Here is an 8,650-nt window from a genome sequence, read left to right as displayed (position 1 = left end):
TTAGGTGACACTTAGGTAACATCTAGAATTTAAACTCAGCTTTGAGCAGCAACTGAATGTTAGATTAGGTACAATGAGGACATTAAAAAAAAAATGCCTGAGGCCCAAATTCCCAAAGGTCATCAGACTCCAAGGAAATAGCTAGAAGCTAGATACTTCTTTGTAATATCTTTGTGAATTTGGGCCTCAAACCAAATTCCCATAAGTTCCAGACGGACTTACACTCTAAACAGAATAACTGAGGATCAGGAGGAGTTTGTAGTATTGATAACCTCTTCTGGTCATTTGTTCTACTGTTTTTATCTTGTATGATTAAAGCAACAGAGACAAAGTCTACAATTAAAAAAACAAACCAAACAGAAACAACAAGCCAAACACATTTGTATTTAATATAAAGGAACCCTTGTAATCAGGCTCTTTCTATTGACTTTTTACAATGGGAAAAATGTCATGTTTATTGAAAATACTGCTTCTGTATAAAAGCAAACAATGAATAGTAGGTTCTTATTTGGACTGGAACAAAGTCTTGTCCAAAATGATGTTAGGTAAGTAATGGATGCCAGAGAATGTTTTGGACTATACCAAATTTTTATAGGTAAGGTGCAGCCCAGAGAGCTAAACTTTTTCTGAGGCAAACCAACACAGCTACAAAGCATCTCATATATAGCACAAAAAACATACATCACACCAAAACTCATATGATCTTTTTGCCAAGGTATAATTTATTAATTTAGAAAGAACATAATGAGCCAGAATAACCTTAGAATATATACACACATAGTTAGAAAAAGCACATTTCAGAGCTATTACATGAAAGGAATTTGTAAGACTTAGGTCAGTGTCAATACAAGCCCCTTGAGATGGATTGGAGGCAAAATCAGCCCCCTGTCACAGGGAATGCACTTTTGTCAAAGGCATCATCTGAATCAGTGATTCTGAAGAATAGAAATCACCTTCTGCTTGGATGAGCTTGCAGACAAAAGACCACGTTCCTGAGAGCAGCAGGGTAGGGAGTTGTACATCTTTGATTTATTTTTTTCCCACACATTGTTTATTCATTTAGACACAGTATATTATATTCTGTTCTCCATGTTTCAAACATCTGGGGTTTTGCATGTCCATTTACCAATTTACTTAATAGTTCTCTTCCCTTTCCAACAATTGTACTTTTTGTGGACAATCTATCAATTGGTCAGCAGCAGAAAAAAGGAATAGCAAGATGTTATAAGAACGCTTTTCCACTCATATGAGGTTTTGCAGTATTGAAACTTGTAAATGTTGGGACAAGAACTTTAAGTTACTGGATTATTGTAAAATTTTCTAGTAGTTGGATATGTCAGGGAGTCATTAAACACTGACCTACCAGCACACAGCATGCCCTTGGCAGTTTCCTCAAGCACAGCCCTCATGTGGCAGCTGCACTTTACTCAGGAAAAACAGAATTACACTAATACAAATATTGTTCACTTTTAATGGCTCATTATTTAGCAAGGTAGCAGCTGTACATCTGAAATAGGAACAGACTTTGACCTCATTTTTGTTGCTTTGTGGACTGTATTTTCTTTTTAAGGTACTCCAGGTTTTAACTGGTGAAGACCTAACTAATGCCCAGTGCTTTTTCCATAGTGTGCCCTGCATTGTGTCAGTTCCTCATGACCAGAGCAGATGGAGCAGTGAGTCACTACCTGACCTTAGCAGAGCTGTGACAACAGGAGACCAGCTGAAACCTCTAACCTGGATCTGCTTTCCAGCCCAGAGAAATACAGCACATTGAATTTGCTCTGACTTACACAGACTGCACAGCCTGGTAAGGGCCCTCCTCTGCTGTCACAAGAGCAGATCATGTATGCAGGCAAGCAGCTGCACTCTAATACCTGGCCTAGACACTTGAAATGCCTCTCCAAGACATTGCTTCTATTTAAAAATAATGTTGTGTGGCATAAAGGCTCTGAAAGTTTTAAGAAAGTATTTATTTATTTTTACTTGTAATGCATAAGTCCATGGCAATAGATGGGAATATTTTTGCTTCTCAAATGTATCGTCCATATGCATTCAGATATGCAGATGTGGTACTCAGGGATGTGATTTAGTGCTGGGGGTGGCAGTGGAAAGTTAACAGTTGTTAAGGTCTCTTGTGGTATTTTCTGGGGTCCCCTGTCGTGGGGAGGAAAGATGAATCTGACTCCATGTTCTTAGAAGGCTAATTTATTATTATATTATAGAATGCTGTACTAAAACTATATTAAAGAATAGAGAAAGGATACTTACAGAAGGTTTAACAAGACACTAATGAAAAACTCGTGACTTTCCAGAGCCTTAACACAGCTGGACTGTGACTGGTCATTAAGTCAAAACAATTCACATGAAACCAATGAAACCATAATTACTTAGTAAACAATCTCCAAACCACATTCCAAAGCAGCAAAACACAGGAGAAGTGAATCAGATAATTATTCTTTTCATTTTTCTCTGAGGCTTCTCAGCTTCCCAGGAGAAGAAACCCTGGCAAAGGGATTTTTCAGAAAATATTACAGTGACAGTCTCTAAGTGACCTTAAGGATCTTTCCCTTACCAATGGTTCTCTGATTCTATACAGTCAGTTCATGCCTTAAAACTCCTGCATGCCATTTTGTTTCCAACTTCCCAGGAAGCACAATATTGTCTGATGAATGAAAAAGTTAATTCTCTTTACACAAGTGTGCACATGTTTTTCCTGGAGAGGGAGGAGAGTGTCAACTGACAATCCACAGCCACAAACACCCTCGTGAGGACTGTGGTAGTAGTTCATGCTTTTAAGACTTTGTGGTTAAGAAAACTGGGAGTGGAATACAGAAGCTCTACCTCCTGATGTTTAGCAATACCCTAAACATTTATGAAGTTAAGAGGAAAACAAAATTATATATTAAATCATCAAAAACATAAGTTTTAATTCATTAAGACCTAAAAAAATAGGTCTTTCTAATTAATACACTGTGAGTTTTATTATTCAAATTTTCTTATTCATTACATAGTCAAAAATTAGTTTAATATCATTGTAATTTCAAAATAAAGAAAAATGCAAAGTGATAAAACCATGTAAAAAAGCATTCCTATACTCTGATTTCCCATTTGCTATTTTAAATGTTTTGAACTTATTTCACCTGTGTGTATCTAACATCATATTGTTAATTTCACAGAAGCCAGAACAGAATCCAAGCCAAAATTAGGCATTGTACTTTCACAGGTTTTAGCAGATTTGCCATTATTTATACCCACGTAAGAGGAACAGCTCCAACGATTCCAGTTTAAAATTGCATGCCATTATGAATTACAGTATTTTGTACATCTTCCCATTATGGAATTGAAGCTGGCTTAAATTAATATTCCTTCAAGAATGGGTATTGCTGCCTTTTTTTTATTTTTACTGTTTCATGCCACACAGTTTTTAATGGTTGTTATGGTGAATAAGTTTGTGTCTTACATGAAAGAGAACAGAAATCCCACAATAAAGGTTAGCCATTCACAGCTGGCTGCTTCCCTGAGGCTACAAAAACACATGAATCCTTCATTTGAAAAGATCTGACTTTTAAAATCCCTAAATCAAAGATGGTCTAATCCCTCTTCTCAAGGCAGGGCCAGTGTTCTCAGCTGACTGTGAATCTTCAGAGCTGCAAGAGCCAGTGCAAAGTCACTGCCACGCTGATATTTAACCTGCACATGGTCTTTGTCAAAGTACACAAGATAAAGCCAGGCAGTGGTTCAGAACAAAGAAATGCATTTCATTAAGGAAATCTAGGTGCCCCCTCCATCTCGACTGCTTGAGTTTGTGAATCATTATACAATCAATTTTTCTTACATTAGTATGTTTTTTTACTTTAGCACTTCTCTGTGAATTTGGCTTCCTTTTTCCAGCTTTTTTTTTTCCCCAATATTTTCCTGGCAAGATGCTGACATGAGTTCCTATTGAAATATGGAGGGCAAAGTTCATAATCTATATAGAATATCATCTACAAAAAAAAACACCCTGAAGCACATCCCTCTGTAAGTTCACATTATCTGCAACCTATTGGAACTGTTATGCTTTTTTAAGTTTAACACAAGTTTATTATGCACAAATAACATTTTTAAGCAATTTTCTTTTAAATTCAGGATTTTTAAAAATTAAAAGTAATGGACTGGTAGCCTTTGTAGTTTTTGACATGAAATTTTTATTTTTTATGTAAAAAAACCCATAAATCTTATGGGATAAGAGAATTGAAACAGAGTCATTTACAGGGAAAGGTTTTCATATGCATCCTGATTTAAAAAAAAATCAAATACTTCTGCATAGTTCAATACAAGGGAGGATTCCACTTTTAATGGAGTCCTGTGTTTAAGAATCAGGACGGATCAGGGGCAGAGGCAAAGACAAAACTATGAAAATTAAAACAAGTCCTTTTGAAATGTTTGGATGCAAGTGGGCCAAAGTGCTACTGTGGAGTGAATTTTTGTGGTCACAGTAAAGGAGCAGGGCCTGCAAACCCCATGCAAAAAAAAACCCTAGGTGACACTGACTTCACAAAGGAGAGATAAAATGTGCTGGATAAAATGTGCTAGAGGAGTGGCATGTGGGTAGCAATGGCAACAAGAATTGCTGCAAGAACTGTGAAAATAAACAAGCGATACCATGAAAGCCATCTGGCCAGGCTCCTGGAACATGGAGGTTGTCATTGACCCTAAAATGCTGCTAGAAATGATCGACAGAAAGTGCAAACAAGCACCAGCAGGAGAGGCTTTGGCAGCAGCAGATGGTGCAGCTCTGCAGCTGCAGGGACAGGGAGGCAGCTCGGGTGGGGCAGGAAGGATTGGCCATAAATGTTATCAGAACTCTGTGGCTGCAGCTGGGCAGGATCACCTGCTGCTGCACAGCCTTACAGACAAGCATTCAGCCTGTATTTGGTTTGGTTTAGGGCAAATTTGGGAGAGAACTCTTAAGGGCTTTTTTTTTTTTTTTTTAGAAAAGCAGATTCAATTGGCCTCTCCCACAACTGGTTTGGGAGAAAATACCTCCTGAGAGAAAAGTGGAAAAACCCTGTTTATTAAACAATAAAACCTAAACAATATTAAACAATAAAGCCCCTTGCTGCTCCAAAAGAGATGACAAACTGAGAAAGTCCCTCCCCGGGTTGGAGCTCAGCTCACTCAGGCTCTGCTCAGTCTCTCTGGTGCTGGAAATGTCGCAGGCCAGGCCCGGCCCGGCGGGCCACAGGTGGAGCTGCTGGTGCTCCCCTGGGTGTTCAGTCCAGAGCAGGTTTAAACAAGGCCAAAGAAAAGGGAAAAACCCACAGTCCAGGGAACTTCTTTGCCTCAGCTAGCTAAACTAACTAAAAGCAAAGGAGAGCTCTGTCCCGCTGTCTGTCCATCCACAGACAACACAGTCCAGGAGCAGCAATGTGGAGGAGTGAGTGCAGGGTCTGAAAACAAACTCCTGCTGCTTCTCTCCCCACTTCACTGTCTGCAACAAGTCTTAAAGGTGCAAAACTTATTATTCAGCATAAACAGACAAGTGAGGATAAAAGCACCATAAAGTCAACCCAGGACACAGCCCAAAGATGGGGCCGGCCAGGGAGCTGCAAGGCCTGGAGATGTATTCCTGGTGCTGATCCTACCCTTGTACAAGCACAGGAAGAGGAAGGATGGTTAGAAAGAGTTTGCTTCATAACATGGGATTTGTGGTTAGAAACAGGCTGTCAGAAAGAATAAAAGAAAGGCTGATGATGGGGCTAGGCTTTAAACAAAGTAAAGGCAATAGAATCACAATGCCTGCTGAAAAGCAAAATGCTCATTAGCTGTAGGGAATAACTGGGAGGAAAGAGAAGACATTAATCAAAGAAGAAAATTCATCAAGAATACCTCAAAAGCATTATCAATGGCCACTTTATTATTGCCTTATTCAAGAGAGGAAGAAACATCCAGGATTTGCCCAAAATGAATATAGGGGTAAAAGAAATTACCATTTTCTCAAAAGAGAGAATCTGGGGAAACTGAGGGAACATGATGTATCTGACACAGCCAGGCAATCAGTGACTGATTCAAACACAGTCATACTTCAGGATAAACCAGTGAATCAGCACAGTTGTCAGCCTGCAGCAAAATCAATCATGGCAACTTTCTGGAGATGAGATCAGGAGTGCAAAACAGGTGTGAGACAACTTCAGGGGCAGTGCAAGGAGGGATTCATGGCACTGAGGTGACCGAGTCATTTTCTGGGCACATTTCAAAGCACATTCTTTTCACCTAGGAAGCATTTCTGGTTTTGAGTTGTGTGACTTCCCTGGGCTTTGGAGGTTGTTAGTCTTCCAAAAGCCCACTTTTAATTTCAGCATCTTTGAGCATCCTTCTGGGCTTCTGAACATCAACAGATTACAGGTTGTACCCTTGCCCCTTGTGGAGTGGGTCAGCTTCGTGTGCTGATGGGAGAGTTTCCTACACCTGTGTGAAACCTTTGCACTCACCATGAGGTTTGGTGCTTGCTGCAGTGAATGCTGCAGGTTTTAGTTGCCCCTCCAGCTGCAGCATGGAATATTGACTGTGCAGAGCCTGTCCTGACCCAGCAAGGAGGTTGGCACCAGCAAAGGGGCTAACAGCACCACAGACCCCTAAGAGCTGTCTGACCTGTAAGGTGGTGGTGGCAGGAAACAATTGCTGCAGTGCAGTAAGAAACAAAAGGACAAAACCCTGTAGAAAGGTAATTCAATTTTGTGTAAAGACTGTTTTTTGGGGTTTTTTTTTTTTTTCCATCAGCCAGAAGTTTCTGTTTTCTCCTTATCAGAGCAAAAAGTACTCTGGGCGTGCAAGGACTCTTTGATTTCTACATCCTTCCATATCTCAAGGCTCATGATTTGCAAGTTGAGTCCTCACTTTTTTCCTAGGCTGGCAGAGCCTCAGAGAGGCAACCTGTGGCCAGGAGCTGGCTGGGGACATGTCACCTTCACTGAGCTGGAATAAACATTCAATACTTCAGCTTCTCCATTTCACAAGGCTGCAGCCTTGCTTATATCTCTGCCTGACTGCTCCCAAGCCTCCAGTCAGACACTTTCACCATCACTGACCTGTCAAGTCCTCCAAAAGCAAAGCCCAGTTTCTGATCCTGCTATATCCTTCATCCTTCTGGGATGCATATGTGGTACAGAAATAGCAAGGGGCAGACACAATTGTGTCTCATTCCCCAGAAGGCTATAATATTGCCATGATTTTGGGCAATAAAGATAGCTTAATAAACTAAAAGATAGCTTAATAAGCCATCAATCTCAAGGTTTTATTAGTAAAATAATATGCTTTTTATTTATTATGTTTTTTTATTAGTAAAATAATATGTTTTATTAGTAAAATAATATAAAAGGACAGGTTTTCCTATGGAATTTCAAGATAATTATTTCCAGCATAATTCACAGAAGTGGGTGGATTTGTGTGTATTTGCTGCAGGTACTGGGTCAGTCATGGAAGAAAAAGGGTTTCACCCTAAGTTATCTACTTTGGCAGCACTGTAATGTTGAATCCATTCAGATTTTTTTTTTCCCCCATTTCAGTCACAGTCTCTCTCTGGTTTCTTCTGGGACAATTACAATGAGGGTGGGAGGGCTGGGCTGAAGCTGATCCAAGGCACACACCGAGCTCACTGCTGGGCCTAAGCCTGCTCAGAACTGGGTCTGCTCTGAGATCACTGGTGTCTCTACAGCTCTATTCAGCTGGTGAGAAATGGCTTCTAAATGACATTCAAAATTGTTGTAGGCTCTGAGAAGTTTGATTGAAACGGTTTCCCTCTCTCCTGTGGTGGGAATGTTGTGGAAGGATAAAGATGTGCTGGTCTGATAAGGAGCTGTGACAATGAGACTTGCTGTTGAGCAGCACAAACCATGATAGTGGTAGCATTTTCATAAAAAGATAAGAGAAGGTCATACTTGCAGCGTGGAACACAACAAAGCTGTAACAAAAGCATTTTCCAGTGAGCAATATTTTTTTTGTAAATGCCAGTGTTAAAAATGACTCACTATAAATGATTGTCTTTACTCTTGTCTATAATTCATGTGCTGCTTTGGGCTAGCTCTCAGCTGCTGTGCACCACTCTCTTTCCAGCTCTGCAGGGCTGGAAAACAAAAGTGGTTTTTAATCTGGGGGATTCTGTAACCTCTGCTGAAGTGCAGAGCTGAGCTCCCTGATGCCTGAGTGTGTCCCAGAGGGTGTCTGCACCCCCACAGACTCATCCCTGCCTCAATGCAGAGGCTGCTGAGTTGGGGCCCTGTGCTACCATCCTGCCTCTCCCCTGGGCTGACCTTTTCTCCCTTTGGTCACAGCTGCTGGACTGTGATTATGGTGTTCTCTCTTGGAGTTTGTATCTCAAACCCTCTGCCTACCTCACTGCAGGCTTTCACCCGTGGTGTTTTGGTCTCTGGGAGTCTTTCACTTCATGTATTGGAAAAGGGATCTCAGCATTGCACATGCATGAAGTTAATTTAGTTGTTGTTTTTTTTGGTTTTTTTTAAGAACATGTAATTATCAATAAAATTAATTATATTAATTATAATTATCAAGAAAAGCCTTTAAAACAAAGCTTCTGATTCTTTTCTTCCAATGGTGTGTAGTCAAACTGAGACATAAGATGCTCCTCCCAGCACTTGCTATTTTAAGTTTA

The sequence above is a fragment of the Agelaius tricolor genome, unplaced genomic scaffold, assembly GCF_023055355.1.
Source record: "Agelaius tricolor isolate 1412-34295 unplaced genomic scaffold, bAgeTri1.0.p SCAF_62, whole genome shotgun sequence".
Classification (NCBI taxonomy): domain Eukaryota; kingdom Metazoa; phylum Chordata; class Aves; order Passeriformes; family Icteridae; genus Agelaius; species Agelaius tricolor.
Note: the sequence above shows the minus strand (reverse complement) of the source record.